This window comes from Stegostoma tigrinum, chromosome 26, assembly GCF_030684315.1.
Source record: "Stegostoma tigrinum isolate sSteTig4 chromosome 26, sSteTig4.hap1, whole genome shotgun sequence".
Taxonomy (NCBI): domain Eukaryota; kingdom Metazoa; phylum Chordata; class Chondrichthyes; order Orectolobiformes; family Stegostomatidae; genus Stegostoma; species Stegostoma tigrinum.
In genome coordinates this window covers 13315891-13334423 of record NC_081379.1, presented here as the reverse complement: position 1 = coordinate 13334423, position 18533 = coordinate 13315891, and the positions used below count along the sequence as shown (strand labels likewise).

Here is an 18533-nt window from a genome sequence, read left to right as displayed (position 1 = left end):
GGTAGTAAAATATGGTTTCATACCAGTATGACGTCTTAATCATGTCCTGACAGGAGAGGTTGCTCTATTGGAGAGAAATCTATCATTTTCCTACATATGGTGAGTCAGATCCATAACAGCAAGGGCCAGAATCACAATGCACTCTAGAAGTGAAAAAAATGGAGACATCAGGCAAGAGAAGGACTGAGTTCAGCTGTGACAATCTCCCAGTGAACACCCCTGGCTCAATCACAACTGATTACACTGCCAGCATCTGCTGCCAAAGATCAGCAGCAAGGTATCAGAGTGCAGCCATCTCAGCAGGGTTGTTGCTTTTAAATCAAAACAACGGGAGAGGATTGGCTAGGGGGAGAAATTGGGGAAGGCAAGAAATCATTTTCACTAGCAATATTCCCCCAATGGATTAAAAACAATTTCTAGGCTAGGTGAATATTTACAGTTACATCATGGAGTGTTGGTTAAAACCGCAGGATTTTGCTATACCCAAGCCAAAAAAAAGGCCTGGAAAATTGTGCACTAAGACATCCAATTCCAAACTAGAAGCCAATAAATTGTGACTTTAAAAATCACACTTACAGTATAAACTTCCTAACTTTTGAGAAAAGAAAGGTGAACAGTGAGTATTATTCTGAAGAAACCAGGTGCAATTTCAAAGCAGAGAAAGCAACACAACCTTAGTATTAATGTACAGCTGCCTGGTCCAAACTGCCACATAAGAGCCCCTCACTTTTTAAGACTTATTAGTGCTGGTGCAAATATCTACTAGCTCCTTGCTCTAAGCCAAGTAAATATACATTTCCCAGGGTGGCAAGTTGGAAAATTTGTAGATACCCACAACTCCATGTTAAAAGACAATATTCTTGTGAAACAGAACACATCAATTCAGGGTAGGGCTGGTACAAATTTTTTTCTTAAAACCTGTATGGATTTGAAATTTTCTTTATGAGTTTGTGTTTCCTTGTTAACTTCCTCCCATCTCCCAACCCATATTTAATGTGCTGTGATTTTTGGATGCAACACCTGAAAACCTGCTTAACATTACCATTCTTCAAGCTCTTTTAGAATGGGACTTAAAGATCTTTCTAAGCAGGATGAAACTCTTGCTTTGTTTTAAAGCATCAAAGTCATTGGCTGAACAACACAGCATAGGAATACATGAAAAAAAACTGTGTACAACTACACAGTATCCTGCTGCCAAAAACTTATGCTATTATATAGTGGGAGCAAATTTACTGCAGACGCTGTCATCTCTACCGAAAACAAATGCTGGGGATCACAGCAGGTCTAACATTGAGTCTGGAGGACACTTCATGTCAGCTGTGACAGTGTCATCTAGACTCTCAAAGTTAACTTGCTCACTCTCCATGGATGCTGTCTGACCCGCTGTGATCACCAGTATTTGTTGTTTTCACTACAGTTATAGTGGGACTTGAACCTGCTGGTCCAGAAATAGGGATACACTCTGTACCACAACAGCCCTAAATGAGATATTTCAGTCAGCCGATTCAGACATATTGTCGCACAAATCTGGCGTAAAATGATACTTGAAACCAAGCCTTCGGGTTGAGGGGCAAGACATCTCGTAAGGCAGCAATGCTACCACTATTAAAAGCCCTTTAATATACTTGTGCCATTCCTCCTCCTTCCTAACCCAATCACCATCCCTCCAACCCAACACACACCACCTCAATCCCAAAGCGCACAATCAAAATTCTCCACACAAAATTGGAATGAGGGTTAGCAGAGCAATAATTAACCTTTAAAAAACTTCCACGATCATGATTAACATGATACACAAAAATGAACACACCCACAGTTTGTATCCTAGGGAGAAAATATAGTTTTGGAAGAAGGTTTGATCAGACTAATGCTGTATTTCCAGAGCTTTGAATTCAAGAGACCAATGGAATGGAAAGTGAAAATGCTTACTCATCTGATGAGTTAGTTACTTTAAGACCACAGTGAAGAAAACAAGCATGTTTGCCCAAAACTCCACCGTAGCATCTGAAGTTACAACAATTTTTATCAAATCTTATAGACAGTTAAGCAAACTCAAAAAATGCAACTACCATCTGTTGCAGAGGTATTACTTCACAAGTAATCCATCCAAATGGATACAAAGCAACATACAGGATGCTTGTGCTGGTACATCATTGACTTGTGTAGAGTTTTTTCAGAGTTCAGAAAATTGTCTGGTGTCACAGAATAGTGAGAGTTCTAGCAGCAAACATATCAAACAGCTTGTTTCTACTCCTAAGAGGCAATCAGCATCACCACTGGGTTCGCTTCATATTCATGTAAACATAAATACATGTACGTGCATGTTGGGGGAGGGGGTTCTTTTTGAAAAGAAAAAAAGTAGACCACAACATACTTCAAATGTTTACTGGTTTTAATAAATCACAACCAGTCCATAAAAACCAAAAGAATGGCCAGATGCTGTAAATCAGAGACAAAAATATAAATTGCTGTAAAAGCTCAGGTCTGGCAGTTCTGATGAACGATCACTTGACCCAAAAACGTTAACTCTGGTTTTTCTCCACAGCTGCTGCCAGACCTGCTGAGATTTTCCAGCAGTTTCTATTTTTGTTACATACTTAGGTTGAAAAGATTCACACTCATGAGTAACTAAATGTAAATTTAAGTTCCTTGTAGGTGCCCTCGCATCTGTACTCCTAACAAAGTCCTAGATCCAACCGGGGGGAGAAAAAAAGTGCTGAAAGCAACATGACAAAGGCTGTAACAAGGCTGAGAAAAATTGAGGTATAGAGCTGTTTAAGAATACTGCATCTTATTAAAATTGCTCAGCACAAGAGTTAATTAAAGATCCCTGATGTGTACAACTTTGACACTTGAAGACAAGACAAAAGTCAAACTTTGCAGGCTGTCATGTTCCATGACAGCCCAAAGACACGAGAATGTGCAGAAAATGCCACTGCCACAGATTAAGGAAATAGAAGCAAGCCTAGCAATGTTGAAAACAGCAGCCTCATCTCTGTTCCTCCCTCTTCCTGACAGTTATTTGGTAGTATTCCAGAAGTTTCATCCAATTTCCTCTCAAGGAGCAGCTGACTTCCGCAATCCCTTGCTGTTTCAATCAAATATTTATTCCAAAACAATTACAAAATCAACAACTTTTGCATCCAATCAATTATCGATGCACCATTAACTTTATGAAGCTCCACATAAAAGGTGACAAGACATGATAAATAGCTGCAATACTTCTGTGTTCAAAAGAATAAAGCTTGACAGGATAGCAGAGGCTCAATGATTGCTTTAAAATTGTTGCTGGCATTTAGTTCTTGTTGCTTTCCTAACCCCACCCAAAACACACACAAGGAAGAAAAAATTCAACCACTTAACGACATTCATGGATCTCAGCCAGAGCAACCATTTCAAAAGTGCAACATTTAACCCCAATCCAAAAGAATAGCATGGAAGATGACAGAGAACCCATCACACCTGTCCCTTGAGAAAGGGTGACCAGAAGGCTATAAAATGCTTGTCGCCTCTCTATTTAAGATAATAGCTGAAGCACTAAATTTAAAATCAAGAGTCAGATTAAAACCTGCCTAACACTCAGCAATTACGAACACTGGATGCAGAAAAACTTTGTACAAATACGCATAATTTAATTCCCAGTCATGCACACATCAAAAGACCACAATTTTGCTTGTTAGAAGTACTTCTTTTAAAATATAACCAGGCCAAACAAGATGTCTTGATGCTTTGTAACTGCAGGATGGTACTATAAACAAGGTACCTTTCAGTGACCAAAGCTAAGTACTGGTATTACTCCGAGCTACGGATAAGCTCATCAAGCACAAAAAAAATTCGCTGTTCTGGCTGTGGTGGGGGAGCTGTCTTTCAAGAGGAAAGAGATGATGGGGAACACTAATTCTCCATGTCTATTTGTAATCCTCATTCAGAACCCAAGAATGGAGCTCATACGATTAGTTTCACACCTGGAACTAGCAGCACTGTCAAGTGTGAATCGGGTACATAGAAATAACTGTTCGTCTTTTAAATAATGAACCAAAAGGAGAAATATTTCAAGAAGCTACTAGCATTACTTAATATTAGAGTCAACCTCTAAATATACCCTGTAGATCCGCTTCAGATTGTAATTAAAGAGTTCACTCCCAGAAATCACAACCCCTTTACAGGTAAAGGTGGTCCTCTGGGCAATCTTAACTGAACCAATCAAAATTCCAACATCTTACCGATGCAGCATCCAATCATGCTGGGGACTGTACTTCGACAATTTGCTAAATTAATGGTGGTAAACAATTCCTTAATACCAATTCTAAATTTCTCTTACTAGTTTGAACCCATATCACCCTTTCTACGTTCAGGTTAAAAGTATTATTTCAGGCTTTTTCCCTCAATTGGACAGCTTGCAATTATATAGCACCATCAACACGGTGGAATCAAACAAAATGTGCCACATACGATGACATTAGGAAAGACTTGATCATGAATTTAAGAGTATCCTAAATGAAGAGAAGGTACAGTGGTTTAGGGAAGGAATTCAAGAGCATAGGGCCCTGGCAGTTGATGTCCCACAAGTAATAGCTGTCGCCATGAAACTTAGAGATCTTGACTATACTGTAGACATTTGTAACCCAAATCTAATGTATTCCCGAGATTGCCTTTTTTTAAAAAATATAAATGTTCACGGGATGAGGGCGTCACTGGCTAGGCAGCATTTATTGCCTGTCCCTAATTGCCAGGGGACAGTGAAGAGTCAACCACATTGCTGGGGGTCTCAAGCCACATTAGGCCAGACCAGGTAAGGATGGCAGTTTCCTCCCCTTATTGACCCTGATGGGTATTTTTCAACAACTGACAATGGATTCACACTCATCACTTGACTCTTAATTCCAGGTGCTTTATTGAATTCAAGTTCCACCATCTGCCTTGGCAGGTTTCGAAACCAGGTCCCCAGGACACGATCTGGGTCTCTACATTAAAAGTCCAGCGATAATTAAAACTAGGCCATTGCCTCCCCATTTTTCCTGGCTCAAGGCAAAAACAAAATAGTATACCCAGGCTTCTGTCATAACAGGCCCAGCCATCAGGGTCTGCTTCATGAACTTTCTCTGCACTGTCTTGAAGGCTGAAGTTTCACTGATTATAACCGAACGCCATATGAGAGGCAGCGTAATCAATGCATTGGAGAATTTTAATATCACAACCTTGACTGTATGCTTTTAACCATCTACTGCATTCATTACTTTATAGCCTGCAATAATTGAACACGTTGAATGTGGATGAGGCCTAGGTGTTTTCCAGCTTCATCTATAACCTCTCAATGCATTTCATGGAATGTGTGCTGCCCATTTTTTTCATCCCCACATGACGCATTTTCTATTTGTCAACATTGAAGTTCATTTGGTCAGTGTATCTCCAGTAATGACGTTTCTTCCACATGTACAAAGGCATCTCAGGAGCACAGAACAGCTTATCCTTCACAATCATCTGGTCGCTTGCCACCATATTGTCCTTCAGGTGTGGGGTCAACTTCTACTAGCATGGAAAAAAAAATCAACCTATCAATTCATTCAACTCCATGAATTCAATGTTTGGGGAATATGTCAGAGCTTGTTGCACCATATTTAATGGAAATATACAGGCCAAACAAATGCCTAGTGTTCATTCTTGCAAAGTCATGCAAGAGGGTCAGCAGCAGATGGTGACAGATGTGGACAGTCTTAGCAATTGATAGATAATAGGGTTTACAACTTTTGGCGATATCAGAGTAGCATAACGTACTGTTGGATAGGTGTCAAACAAGCACTCATGGTAGGAAGAGAAGGTTAAAGAGTGGAATTTCTAGTGAATTGAGCTGGATGTCTTTTATAATAAAAGGAAGATATTCCTGTTCATCAATAATTCACATGGGGCAGAGAGGGTGAGGGGTGACATGGGAAAAATTAAAGCCCTGCATTCCCTGCTGAAAACATCCTCCTGGTGAGCTAGAGTCCCAACATGTGGAAAATACGTAACCTTTAAAATCAGCGGACCAGCGCACAACACAAAACATACAATAGCTTTGGGTGGGCTCTTGTAGTGCAGTGTAGTGCCCCTATTTCTGGGCCAGAAATCTGCAATGAACGTGTTATATCAAACGAAATGATCATGTTAGTGAAGCAGCATGCAAGTTTCCCTAAGTTTGAAAAGCTCTTCAAAAGCCAAAGTACAAAATACAAAATGCAGTCAGAAGCTAAGGGATAATTTATTTACTGCTTCCTGACTGTGCTGGGGAGTCAGTCAATTATAACAAAGTCCACTTTTCTTGCAGGATGATTCACTTCAATAGCAATTATGAAAACTCCACCAATAGAGTAGAACCAAGAAGTCAGAGATAATGCCCCAAATTTGATCTACAGGCTCAGTGCTACCCTTGATCCCGTCAGTGGAGTTTAAAAAAAAAGCCCAGTTTTTCTGTTGTCAATTACTATCCAATGACCCTCTAGAATTCTCTCAAAATCCATTTTGCTGACATCTAAAATGAAAATAATGGCAGAGAAAACAACTAAATACAACTAAGGTATCTTCACCAGTTTGGTGAAAATCCCATTATAATTCATATTACATGAATGACGATATAGGTGGTGGTCACTACCCAAGGCAAGATATCAACATATTAGCACCTTTAAAGTCAGAATATTTTATTTATTTATCTAAAGTCATATACCTTCACACTATTCCCCCTGATCCAATACTCCCTTAAGCAAGCATTTATCTACCTCATAACTAATTTGCAAGTTTAGTCGTTTTGACTTCACTAGGGTAGGACTGTGGAAAAAACACTTGCTCATGATATTGAAATAAAATCAGGACTCCGGGATAAAAAAAACTGCCCGCCCCGCCATCAACTTCCGTCATAAAGCAAAAAAAACTGAACACTCCCTAAACACCCTTACCTGCAAAAAGTTAAAACTATCATGACCGCAGCATGCAATAACCAACAGATCAGGAAGACAGATTCATACCATTGTTGCAGAAAAGCCATATACAAAATAGAAAATGAAATCGGAAGGGCTATTTAGGGCTTGAGCATGGAATGGGGTAGCAACTCAGCACCAGTGCTGTGCCATGAGTAACAACACAGGAGGTAGCCAATTAACCTGTGATTACTGCTACTGGTTGAATAGGAACATTGAAAGAACTCCTTGCTCATGGTGCACTGCATGGCCGATTGAATGGGTAGAGATAACAAGATGTACAGCTGGATGAACACAGCAGGCCAAGCAGCATCACAGGAGCAAGACGACTGACATTTTGGGCCTAGAATGAGTATGAATGGGCATCTCTGTTTATTGCTTTTTGACAGCATAGCCAGGAGTCTTCAAAATGTTGCACAAACCTAAACCAGCAGCCTTTTACACCTAGTGCCAGGTTAAAATGTTAAAGGGTTTGTAGCTGACCAAAGTCTGAAGGGAGGAAACAAATAAGTCCACATAAAATGGGGTGTGTTATAATACAAATATACTATCACATAAAAAAGGGTGGGAAATAATGCAATAAATGTGAAGTTCATCCACCTATGTCACCTTTACAGTCTCATTTTTATTAAGCTGATCACATTCACCTCAGTCCTAAAATGGTTTACCCGTATCTTTAGAGTACCCACTGATGTTCAAGTCTGTTGTCATTGGTAATGGACATTCTGCAGTTATCCTGTCCACTCCATTTAGAACATTCTAGGTTTTAAGAGATATGCCCCTCATTATTCTGATCTCCAACGAATAGAGTTCTAACCAATCCAGTCTCTCTTCATGCGTCTGTCCTGCCTTCCAAGGAATCAGCCTAGTAAAGTTTTGTTGCACTTCCTCCATAACCAAAACATCCTTCCTCACACAATGAAAGCCAACATACCGTGTACCTTCTTCACTTCGTGCTACATCTGCATGCTTACTTTCAGCAACTGGCGTTCAGTAACACCCAGGTATCATTCTACCTCTCACTTTCCAAATTATTGCCATTTAGATCAAAATCTTCCTTCCTGCTTTCAGTACCACACACTTGTCAAGATACTCCTTGGAACATTTCATTAGTTTAAAGGTTCTGTATAAATCTAAAGTGCTGGATGTTACACCATTTAGAAACTTCAGCCAGTCCAGAAATCTGTTGCATCAAGTCCTATCCAAAAAAAGGCAATAGAAGAAAAAGGTTTGTGATTACAAAAAAATTTCCATTAACACAAAACATTCAAAAATGTTAAAAGCCAACAAAAATGTTAAATATATACATGAAGTGTAATGCAGGGAAACATGGCATCCAATTTGTACACAAGATCCTAAAACATTAACAAGATACATGCCCAGAATCAGTTAAAGAATGAATACTGCTCAGTACACGTTGCTGATATAGGACCTTTAAGACACCCCCGAGAATGGATGGAGCCCTGGTTTAAACTGAAATATCACATCTCAGTAACGCACGGAACGAGGAGTCTGCATTGTGCACTCAGATCTCTGGAATTTGAACCTATAACTGTCTGACTTAGCCACAAACCCTACTACTGAGGTAAGTCTGACACCTATACATCCAGCACACTGAACATGTTTGTCCACTTTAATAAATTGTACCAGCTGGCCCAATTCCCAAATTCAAGCTTGTCTTCCTGATTCTTGATCTAGTGTTTAAAAATTGATCCATAGCCTCACCTAAACTATACACTTTTACCAGTGTTATTCACTGGACTCTGGATTGCTGTTCAATGAACAATCAGTTACTACCCTATCTTGAACAATTCTCTTGAAAACCACAGCCTTCATTTATTTGGAATAGAAATTCAACCACCACTTGAAATTTTCTCCCATTCCATCCCTGTTCTTTGTAAAGTAAATGCACTGGGTTTGGTGTGCGTGTCTGCATGTGTCAATTCGATCTTACTGAATGGCAAAGAGGGCTCCCAGGGTCCAGTGGCATACTTGAGCTCCTAATCTTATGCTTGGAAGCTTCTTTTACACCAAATATAATTTTACAAATACAAGCATAACATGGCAGATTTTTTAAAATCAAAATAGCTTACAGCATACATGAATAAAACAAAAAAGTGAGAAGAGCAAAGGAAAACAGCAAAATATTTACCAGCAATGGGCCAAGCTGGATGTCAATTTTGTATTAGATAACTATTCCTTGCCCATGTTCAATAAAGCTCCCAAAGAAGCAGTCATACCATGTTGCGTTTATATTACTGAATCACCTACATTGGAAGCAATTGCATCACCAGCAGCAATACAGAAGAGAATGCTTTCAAGTCATGTACCCTCCAACCATTTAGCAAGCATGATTGTTGCCTCAAATGCTTAGGCACCCTACAAACTGAATTAGAGAAACAAAGGTAACTTGCTAGAGACACCAGCCTCATTGTTGTGCTGCAGCTGACACTAAAACTGCAATGCAGTAAGGGCCTATAAACATTCAAACTCCGAACCAAGGCACAAATCTTGACGTTTCTTTAGATTTTTCCCTGTCTCGAGTATCTCTGAAAGAAGAAAGAGTTCCAAAGCAGATGTAGACTTGCTGCAGGCAAGGCAAAAACAAAAAAATCATAGTGCAAAAGCAGAATACAAATTATGCCACATGTCTATATTTTATGCCTTCTGTGGGAAAAAGTGGATGGGATCATTGCCAACAATTTTTAATCTCGCATTTTGGCAGTGCTTTGAATGTTCACTGAAAACAAAATGCTTCAGTTAAAGAAAATGCACATTCCCTTCTCTTGCTAGCCTGAGGCAAGATACTTGTGGTATTAATGATCCAACATAACAAAAAGAGAACTTTGCTCGGCAGCTACTTTTCTGAAGACATCCTTCCAGTCAGCAAGCGCGACCCTGAGCTTCCGGTTGCTTGCCATTTTAATCCGGCCTCCATCCCATTCTGACCTCAGCCACCTACACTATTCCACTTCGAAACTGTTAAATCTCAACGTCTTCTATGTTTGAGAAATCAAGAATTAACTAGAAAAATTAACACCGACCTCTCTCTCATACTACCTATCCAGAGTATTTTCAGCACTTTGTTGATTTAAAATTTTTCCCCTTTATCCTATTCATCAGCTTGCTGCAGTTTGCAGTTCCTACTAAAAACTGTATCCCTTTTTAAAGAACTGAATTCCTCTAGGTCAAAGTCAGCAGTGCCTTCAGACGTACTGGAGTTCCATGCCAGAGGTGACAGTTGTGACTTCAGCTGGTTAAGCTCTGGAATTTCCTCCCTAAAATTCTCACCCCTTTTAAAAATGCTCATTAAAATTTAGTTCCAACTGTGTTTTGGGTCATCTGTCCCAATATCACTAGGATTTAGATCAGATTATGTTCATTAACACTCCTGTGAAGTGGTCTGGGATGTTTCCTTCTTGAAATACACTTATAACTGCAAATTGTTTGAGAAAACCCCTCAAACCTCCACTGCTAAATTTGCTCTTAGCTCAGTAACAGCACTGTGGCCTTACTGAGCCCAGAATTCTCTACAGCAGATCAGCTCCATCACAAGAACAATTAAAGGATAGACAAATGCTGGCCTAGTCAGTGATGTTCATTTAGCCAAGTTGGCTGGACAGTTGGTTTGTATTGCAGAGTGATGTCAGAAGTACAATTCCCACACCAGCTGAAGGTTCTCAACACATCACTCCTTGCCTGAGCTGTGGTGACCCTCAGATTAAACTTGCCAGTTATCTCTCGAGTGAGCAGCTGTATGGTCTGCTAGGACAATGGCAACTTCACACATTTTACATGTTCTATGCCAAAAGTACTTCAATGCTTGTAAATCTCTCAGGACATCCTGAAATAATGAAAGGTGCTATATAAATGCAAGCCTTCAAGAAAGATGTATCGCCAGTCCATTTTCAGTCCCCAATTCACTAAGCAAAGCAAAGCAACGTTGTATCTAAAATGTGCCAGTTTTCTCTCAGTTTGTGGCACAGATTGGTAAAACAGAAGATTTCAGGACAGAATTCAGACAAAATGAGTAGCTCTCTGTTGATAGCTCAAAATTATTTAGTTCATTAGTGGTTATGGAATTTCACCCTATTCTAGGGGGCAAGCAATTTTGACAGCAGAGCAACAAATATGCAAGGGTGGGAATTTTACATACGCTTTTGAACTTCACTTTTTCCTGACATAATCTCCGTAATGGCTGAGGAAACCACATCTTACAGCTACAAAGGCAACATCAAAATGATGGTTATACATGGAGCAGCAGTACTTCTATGCCACTGCCCCTCAAAAATGCAAGGACTGCAAATATTAGAATGCTTGAATTTTTTTAAAAAGTGAATATTAGGAATCAGATTTTAAAGAAAGCAGCCATGTAATTCAAAACTAATAAGTTAAAAGTATGCTTCAGAGACTACAGCAAGAAACACTAAAAGCAAAAGTCAGGAATCAGTTATAATCCATCCCTTGCCACAGTGAATGAGGATAGTTATAGCACTTTATTAAATTAAAATAGTCTTTTCTGCAGTCTAACAATGAAGCTCATTCTGTCCTTTGAATCAGTCATATTTAACTGGTAAATTAAAATCACTTTTAAACGGACAATTCTTATGCTAATATGCAGGAGTTCATGTCCATGTCATCATGACTACAGTGTTCTTTAGGCTTTTCCAGTCAAGCTGCTGCTTAGTGAAGTAAGAGGAGACTAATGGAAACACAGCATTCTTTTCAGCTCAAAACAGTACAAACATTTGACAATTGCTGAATAATGTACCATTTTAGAAAGGGAAACAGTGAAAAATATTCATTTCTATTTTCTAACTCAAGGACGGAGTACTTCATACTTGAGGTTCTTCTCAATTTGAGTTTTCTTTTCTGAACAGGATTATCTGATAAGTAACTGTTAAGACGGGCACCTTGAACTCAAATGAAATATCACTCTCCAAGGGAGAGAAGGAAGCAGGACAATAGCAAAGAAAGAGGGTAGCTGAAAATATAAACAGATTTACAAGCAGTTTGTGGCACAGATAGGTACAACGGAAGATTTCAGAACAGACTTCAGATACCATGAGTAGCTCTCTGCTGAGAGCTCACAATCATTTGGTTTATTAGTGGCAATGTAGACTACAACTGGAAGAGCATAACTCGATTGCTGGGATGCAAAGTTAGACAGAATTTCTTAAGTACAGAAATAGGAAGAGCAAAGGATTGAAAATGAAGGCAAGAATGTTCAAATCTAGAATGGTGAATTACGTTTGAAATGCTGAAGAAATCTGGCAAATAAAATGGGACAGTCAGGACACTTCACTGTAGACAGAGTGAAGAGGCCCAAAGTAAGGTTTAAAACAAGACCACAGCAGCACCTAACATTAGTGACTATGTTAGTTCACTGAGCAATTCTAAGCCAATCTCTATTCTTCCTCAAACCCTCCATCCTACAGCAAGCAATGAAAATGGCTTTATTAATAAGATTCACATCAATTGGATTTCACAGTAATTAAATTTGTAGCTTTTTAATCATATCATTCCAATGTGTACATAGCACACAGCTGTATACCTTCAGCTAATTACACAGCTGCCAATAAAAATTTTAAAGAAAAAGGTAATTTACGTTACATACACACAGACTACAATCTCACGTTTTAAAAAAAATTCACTCACAGGATGTGGGCATCGCTGGTTAGGCTGGACCTGTCCCAAGCTGCCCAGAGGGCAGTTGAGATTCAGCCTCATTGCAGTGGATCCAGAGTCACATGTAGACCAGACGAGGTAAGGGAAGGAAATCTGCTGCCTAAGGACATTAGTGAATGAGGTAGATTTTTCCAAACAACAACGGATTCATGGTCATCATTAGACTCTTAATTCCAGATTTTTTTTAAAAAGTGAATTCCAATTCCAACACCTGCTCCAGTGGGATTCTAACCTGGGTCCCTAGAACATTAGCTGGGTCTCTGCAGTGAAAGTCCAGTGATAATATCACTAGGCCAGCACCTCCTTCAGATTTCTGCAAGAACAGAGAGGGGTTTGCTGCATCATTTGGACTACTAAAAAACACTCTCCACACCAGTTTCCATTTTTGGCAACTTGAATTCTCGTAAAGTCTCACATATGCTTAGAACTCTGAGGAGCACAACAATGCATTTAAGCCCTTTTAGAGACTTCAAACCAGTTACAGAAGTTATTCAGAAATCATTTACAGAAATTGTCAGAACTGATGGAAAGAAACAAATCAGACCAGTTGTCATACATTCTGAACACCAAACAATCCTATATTAATTTTACAGTATTTTGGAGACAGATTGGTCTGATCTGAATTTTGGTATCTCAGTATTCAAAGAAGCTTGAAAACCAGAATTGGAAACACAACAACTCACAGACCTTTTGTATAACTTTTACATGCTCTTAGAAATTCAAACATATTGGTCTGTTAATTTAACCATAATAGGGATGACCAACTGCACTCAGATTCTTGCAATTTAAAGAAACACACCGTAGTTACTTAAACTATTACAACATTTTAACGTCATGCAAAAACCAGCTAGCTCATTACCATCCACCAGATGTTTTTCTTTTAACCAAACCTATAAAGTAAAGGTTAACCAAGTTTTACCATACAAATCTTAATCATTCCCTGACAACACAAGCAAATTATGACGACATTGATATGTTTGGCCATTCACAAAGCAACAGATCTATAACACAAAACATACCAAAACTGAGCTTAGGCATTAGCATCGAATATGCACAATTTGTATTAAAAAACCTTCATTAAAAAAGGTGATTTCCAAGGTTATGGAAACAGAAGTTGCTCGAAAAAGGTGAGCAAGTCTAGCAGCAGTGAAGAAGAAAAAAAACCAAGAGTTAACGCTTCGGATCCGGTGGCCCTTAAGTTTGAGGAAGGGTGACCGGACCCAAAATGTTAACTGATTTTTGTTTTCTTCAGAGATGCTGCCAGATCTGCTGAGCTTTTCCAGCAACTTTGATTTTGCTCCTGATTCATAGCATCCGCAGTTTTTTAGGTTTTTATTGCAAAAAGTTATGTTTGCGGGGGAAAAAAAATCGGAGCTTCTTGACACTAAGCATTCGTTAAAAAACGAATGTTCACACCGAACTTAGACAGCTGTGAATGCAATAGCTCTCGTAAAAGTGCTTCCACCTCAAATCTTCAACAGCGATTAGTCTTAAATTCGTGTTTTAATTATTGCACATCCTTGTGCCCAACAAAACTCGACTAACCACGCCAAACTCCTACTAGCATTATTCCCCACCAATGAGCACACCCATTGAACAACGTTTTGATCATTCGTTTACCCATCCTTGCCAAAACAAACACACACACAGGGCTGTAGCAAGCCCAGACGTATAAATTGAAGGGAAGCCTCAGCTGAGCAGCCCCTAGGTGCCACCCGTCCATTGCCATCATTGTCTCTGCATCGCTCTTCTGGTCCCCTCAGTAACTATGCCAACTAGCAGGCGCCAACGACAGACCCAGACGATTACAACTATCACCCCCTGGCTTCTTCACCCAGACCCCAGGGGACAATTTTAACTCTCTCCCCACACCTGTTCTCACTCCTACTCACCCGGACTCTTGACTTATTCCCTTTATTTTCCAGTCCCCTGTATGTTCCTCGCACTGTACCCGGCTTCGAACGTTCCTTGCCTTCACTCACCGCCACCGGAAGCAACGCCCTGACCGAGTACGCCTGCGCAGATCTTGGGCACCGCCCACCGCACTGTCCCCGCCCTTTCGCCTATTGACAGCCCTGTCGACCAATCGCGGCTTTTCCCCCTCGTCAGCTTCCGGCAGTCCTCGTAAGGAGGTGCTGCGTCCCCGGACGTGTTCTCTTTCCGTAACAACTTGGAGTCGAGGTGTATCTCCAAGCGGCGATCTATTTCCCCACCTCCAGCATCCTGGCACCCACCGTCGACAACCCCATCGCCAAACACAAAATGCATTTTTGTACCCAACGCATTTTGTCATCGATAACAAAGTGTGAAGCTGGCTGAACACAGCAGGCCAAGCAGCATCTTAGGAGCACAAAAGCTGATGTTTCGGGCCTAGACCCCTTGAAGGGAAGCCTCAGCTGAGCAGCCCCTAGGTGCCACCCGTTCATTGCCATCATTGTCTCTGCATCGCTGTCCTGGTCCCCTCAGTAACTGCGCCAACTATCAGGCCCTTGAAGGGTCTAGGCCCAAAACGACAGCTTTTGTGCTCCTGAGATGCTGCTTGGCCTGCTGTGTTCATCCAGCTCCACACTTTGTTATCTTGGATTCCCCAGCATCTGCAGTTCCCATTATCACTGATCAGAATTTTGTCATTATTCTTTCTTTGAGTATCAGCTTTGCCAGCAAAATAACACTTCCCTACTTGCTCTTGAGAAAGGGGTGATGAAACTGTAGTCCATGTGGGTCCAAGAACATGCACAACACTGCTAGAAAGGAGACAGTAGGATTTTGACCCAGTGACCGTGAAGGAACAACTAAACAGTTTTGTGTGTTCAGGTGTTCTGAAGAGTCACCCCGGACTCGCAATGTTACCTCTTTTTTCTCTCTCCACAGATGCCAACAGACCCGCTGATTTTTCTTCAGCATTCTATGTGTTTGAACAATTTCAAGTTGGGTTGGGGCATGGTTTGGAAGGAAACCTGCTAGGTGGTGAAATACGAACAACAAGAACCAAGCCATCAAACAATCAAAATTTATAATTATTACTGTTCCCTGTGCTCTGTATGGACTTACTGCCCTGGCTACACATACACTAGGTGTGGACTGGTCAAAATAGACATGTTCTCTGCAGGCCCACCTAATTGCCAGAGTGACTACTCCGTTTCAGCAGCAAATTCAAGTTATGATCAGATGATGGACTGATAGTCACCATTAGATTAATCAAAATATACAAATGAGACCAGGTGATGTCACTGACTACTTTTGCTTTTTCTGCTTCCCTGCCCCACCCAAAAATACCCTCCTCCCCTGAAGTAGCTCAGTATTGCGAAGGTATGGCTCCATCAGTGTTCCCTAGTATTGTCATTATCTAGACCTGCAAATGAAAGACAGACAAGACTGATAGGCTGGTTGCTGCGTTGTATTCCTGGAGGTTTCATCATGTAACATTCTTCCACAGCTTGAAAATTTATTACAATTAAACAGCCTGCCAGTCACAGTGAGCAGGATTTGATTAGTTCAGTTGGACATCATTTCTGGTTTCAGGGTTCTTGGAATGATGGTATTATTCACAAACCTGTCAAACATCAGTTGCTATTAGATTCCAGCTGGCGTACTGCATTCAGTACCACGTAGCACTCCTCAGGAAGGAAGGCAACAGTTTTTGGCCTTATGTTGGGAACAAAACAACTTTGTCAGAATGATACCAGAACTAAAAAGAGTTAAATTATTAGGATAGATTGTGTAGACTGGGCTCCTGTTCCCTTGTATATAGATGCTTAATGGTGATCTAAGGCAAGTCTTTATGATTGAAGTATTTGATCAGGAGATAAAGGTGTTTTTACTATTTAGTAGGGGAATTCGGAATGGGGACATAACCATAAATTTGGACCTTAGCTGCTCAGAGGTGATACAAAGCATATCTTTACACACAATCTCGTGGAAACCGTCTTCCCAAAAATCTGGAGGCTGGGGCTAATTGAAATTTCAACACTGAGATTGATAGATTTTCATTAGATAAGGTTGTTAAGGTTTCCAAACCAAGTGAAGTAGATGCTGTTAAAATACAGACTGATCTAAATGGTAGGTGGGGCATAGGGGCTGAATGGCCTAGTAATGCAACAGAAACTGCCTTACACAGCCTTATCTTAAACTGTATTGGGGAGGAAAACAAATCAAACTAACAGAACAAGAAGACCAGCATGACCCATGCGAAACATTCCTTCAAATCCCAGCACCTACATCTGAAACTCTAGCATGAACACTGTATCCTTTACTTGTGCTCTGTCCACACATGTCCATGAATCTCTTTAAACATTGAACATAAGATAAACCTCAAAATTTTGCTTCTGATAGATTCAACTTTGCAATGTTCAGATACACAGTAAATTGCAGCAGAATGTCTGAGACTGTACATTCTTCTGTCGCCTGAAAAGCCACCTCTTCCTGGGAGCCAATTAAAATATAAACTTGCTGCCATTGGCAAACCATTTGAACAATTATAACCACAAACCAAACCATCATTGTCTTCAATGAGGGGCTGGAGGGGGTTGGAGGCTTTTTTTCTGTCTTGTTTCTTGTTTTAAAAAGCCTTTTCAGCCAAATGCTGGACAACAGGATATAAGTTAAAGGGGGTCAGTGTGCTGTGTGATGGTGCAAACTTGCAATAGTCCTTAGGAGATCAATCCTGAAGGGCCATTGACATGGAACATTGACTGTGGTTTTCGCTCAATAAATCCCACCAGATCTATTAGGTATTTTTCAGCACTTTATGAGATGAATTCTTGGTTCCGGCAGAGACATGACAGAGTCAGAAATTCTAGCTGTTTGAGTGAAGACCATTGCAAATAATCTTAATTCTGACCTCGCCTAACAACAAGCACAAACTTTTTTCAAGCCACAGAGCAGAAAAGGGAATGGTAATCCAGGCTAAAATAGTATCAGAGATAATGGGAACTGCAGATGCTGGAGAATTCCAAGATAATAAAATGTGAGGCTGGATGAACACAGCAGCATCTCAGGAGCACAAAAGCTGACGTTTCGGGCCTAGACCCTTCATCAGAGAGGGGGATGGGGAGAGGGAACTGGAATAAATAGGGAGAGAGGGGGAGGCGGACCGAAGATGGAGAGTAAAGAAGATAGGTGGAGAGAGTATAGGTGGGGAGGTAGGGAGGGGATAGGTCAGTCCAGGGAAGACGGACAGGTCAAGGAGGTGGGATGAGGTTAGTAGGTAGCTGGGGGTGCGGCTTGGGGTGGGAGGAAGGGATGGGTGAGAGGAAGAACAGGTTAGGGAGGCAGAGACAGGTTGGACTGGTTTTGGGATGCAGTGGGTGGGGGGGAAGAGCTGGGCTGGTTGTGTGGTGCAGTGGGGGGAGGGGACGAACTGGGCTGGTTTAGGGATGCAGTAGGGGAAGGGGAGATTTTGAAACTGGTGAAGTCCACATTGATACCATTAGGCTGCAGGGTTCCCAGGCGGAATATGAGTTGCTGTTCCTGCAACCTTCGGGTGGCATCATTGTGGCAGTGCAGGAGGCCCATGATGGACATGTCATCTAGAGAATGGGAGGGGGAGTGGAAATGGTTTGCGACTGGGAGGTGCAGTTGTTTGTTGCGAACTGAGCGGAGGTGTTCTGCAAAGCGGTCCCCAAGCCTCCGCTTGGTTTCCCCAATGTAGAGGAAGCCGCATCGGGTACAGTGGATGCAGTATACCACTTTGGCAGATGTGCAGGTGAACCTCTGCTTAATGTGGAATATCATCTTGGGGCCTGGGATAGGGGTGAGGGAGGAGGTGTGGGGACAAGTGTAGCATTTCCTGCGGTTGCAGGGGAAGGTGCCGGGTGTGGTGGGGATGGAGGGCAGTGTGGAGCCTCAAGGCCCACCGCTTCTTCCTGTCCCGCAGGCCCGACCAGTCCCCCTCCA

General features: G+C 41.1%; 1 protein-coding gene across 2 annotated transcripts in view; it reads right to left on the bottom strand.

Annotated features, from left to right (window-relative positions):
- Nucleotides 1–18533, bottom strand: part of LOC125464034 (coronin-1C-like) — a 171267-nt gene that overhangs the window by 129244 nt on the left and 23490 nt on the right. Inside the window, exon 1 of one of the 2 annotated variants that reach the window (XM_048556003.2) lies at nt 14531–14663. The exons of the other annotated variant lie outside the window; for it this stretch is intronic. The gene's annotated coding sequence lies outside the window, so the exon portion shown is untranslated. Of the gene's footprint in view, nt 1–14530; nt 14664–18533 lie in introns of those variants that run through there. 2 annotated transcript variants of the gene reach the window in all.